General features: G+C 43.6%; 1 non-coding gene across 1 annotated transcript; it reads right to left on the bottom strand.

Annotated features, from left to right (window-relative positions):
- Positions 1-1,229: 1,229 nt before the first annotated feature.
- Positions 1,230-1,315, bottom strand: TRNAL-AAG (transfer RNA leucine (anticodon AAG)). The gene has a single exon. It is a non-coding gene; the product is annotated as a tRNA-Leu (tRNA).
- Between the last annotated feature and the right edge of the window lie 1,263 nt (positions 1,316-2,578).

The following is a 2,578-nucleotide window of genomic DNA, read 5'->3' as shown; positions in this document are numbered from 1 at the left end:
GGTGTGTGCACGATTAAACGATGGAGGCAGAGTTCAGCAACCTAAAGGCTCTGAAAAAACCTATTGCAATGCGGCGGCCATATCCTCCTTGAACGCCTTGTAAAAGGCGGCATTAATGCCATCTGGACCAGGTGATTTGCCCATGCCAAGATCATCAATAGCCTTCTCAATTTCCCCTATACTAATAGACATTTCCAATAAATTTGCGTCCTCAGCATTAAGTGTCGGCATTTCTATCAAGAACTCATTTAAAAAACCCGGCTCCTTTGGTTGGCGATAAGCAAACAAGTCCTGATAATAGTTTTTAAAAGCTTTAATAATATCTTTATGTTCTCTCAATATTTCACCAATTTCTCAATTTTCTCAATGTTCTCTCAATTTTCTCAATGTTCTCTCAATTTTCACCAAATCATTTAGCTCTGCCCGTAGCTCACGTTCCTGTTTTCGAGCTTGATACTGCATGTAGCAACCCCACTCTATTGCCTTCATTTTTATCTTTTGCTTAAATAGTTCCCATCTTTCCGTGGCACTCCTTTCTGCGTGTCTGAAAAAATTCTCGATTTCCTTCTTTGTCTTATCTACAAACCCTTCGTGCGTAATTATCTTAGTATTCAGTTTTCATGTTTCCCATACAACCTTCTTTTTGCACTTTCTACCTATCTCAAACGAGACTAAGCAATGATCACTGAAGGAAACAGCATAAACGTCATAGTTCTGACATAAAGGTACTATCTCAGAACAAACATATGCTCGATCTAGTCGTGCGTCACTCGAACCTTGAAAATGTGTGAAGTGTTGGCGACTGCCACTCTTCGCAAACAGAGCTACGTCATGTGAAAAGTACTTATTAAGGCTGTCTCTAAGCAAACCAACGCTCTCTCTCTCTCTCTCTCTAATTCTCAGCCACTTTTAAATTGTTTTCACATCGTGCTCCTCACGAACAACGAGATGTTCCCGATCTTTTTTTTTTTTTTGCTAAGAAGAGCAGTATGCTCACAAATGTGGTAATCACTCCTAAAGTGTAGATGTAAGTTTAGGTCACAGTAACGGAATCCCAAGACTATACTGAAAGCAGGGGAAAGCAAGAATTTCTATTACTACCTCAGTGCTGCTCAAAGGGGTCAAAGTTTAAAACGGAATCCCAAGACTATACTGAAAGCAGGGGAAAGCAAGAATTTCTATTACTACCTCAGTGCTGCTCAAAGGGGTCAAAGTTTAAAACAAAAAAGTTAGTAGCAGCGGTGGGATTCGAACCCACGCCCCCGAAGAGACTGGTGCCTTAAACCAGCGCCTTAGACCGCTCGGCCACGCTCCATAATCTGGTGCGAGCTCCATAATCTGGCCCTGGGTAAGTGTGCTTGATACGCGACCTACTTTATTTCCAGCTGCGGGCCATGCCCGCCTCTCCAGCTGCCATCGAAAATCAATGAATGCAAAACAAAAAACTTGGGCTTTGTTTCGCGATCGAAAATCCGCAGCACGTGTTACCTTGTTAGGGAGCATTCACACAGAGTGCGCTGAAAGAAAAGTAGACAACTTGCGAAGCACAGTGTCATTGTCTGTGTGTCCAATGCAGAGGTTTTACAGAAAAATTGTATACAACCGTGTCATACGTACTATTCTGAACGATTGCCCACTTAACCGAAACCCGTAGCGCGTACGTGCAACATATATCAGTAAAAGCATACAGTTTACCACTGGTCCATTAAAATGAAATCAAAGAACGTAAATATATACATAAATGAACGAATAAGTGAGCAAGCTATATGCTGCACGCATCTGGCCCACGCAGATAGAGGTTTAAATATTCTCCACTTTTTTATGGTTTTCATCAACATCGGGTGCGAATTCTGCGCCACGTGTTGCACAGCTTGCTGCTGATTCACATTGGCCGAGTGGAATGGCTTATGAAATTTAAAGGCAAAGCTATCTTGGAGGACCAACGGCACCGTGGCCATCTTTCTCACTTTCTTTTTTATCTTTTTTCTTTTTTTCTTCCTGCGGAGATGTACGACGTCACATCTGGCTATAAAATGTACGCGCTCGAGAATAAAGCGATCACTGTTTGGTGGCCACTGGTCGTGGCTCATCACTGGCGACGAGGTAGCTCGAATCTCGTAGGCAGGCGTGGTGAAGGAACTACATGGCGCAAAGGTAGGCGCGTTTCGGCGACTGAAAAAGCCATTCGGTCATATTGACACAGAGACTGTTTACAATATCCGACATTATGAAGAATCAGCGTCCACAGTCTTGTGCGCACTCTTGCTTGGGGCCGCACGACTCATGCCTCTTATTCACAGGCACGAGTCAGTGTGGGTTGTATCTGCGGAAAAGAAGGTGCGTTGGAAGATGAACCATTTTAGGGGCGAAGCTCCTTATAGCGGCCCTCGTTCGTCCCGCGTCACGTCGTAGTATGTAACCAGTCTTATGCTTTGACCTGCAAAGTGGTGCCAAGTATAACATTTACCTTCAAGGTGGTGCCGGTGAGAGATTTCTTCTGTGAGTTGTTTAACAATGAAAAATGGTGCTCAATGTACATGCCAATGTCTGCTGATGGGGAATGAGAGACAGGATCATT

This window comes from Rhipicephalus microplus, chromosome 2 (genome assembly GCF_043290135.1).
Source record: "Rhipicephalus microplus isolate Deutch F79 chromosome 2, USDA_Rmic, whole genome shotgun sequence".
Classification (NCBI taxonomy): domain Eukaryota; kingdom Metazoa; phylum Arthropoda; class Arachnida; order Ixodida; family Ixodidae; genus Rhipicephalus; species Rhipicephalus microplus.
Note: the sequence above shows the minus strand (reverse complement) of the source record. Positions and strands in the feature narration are given on the sequence as shown.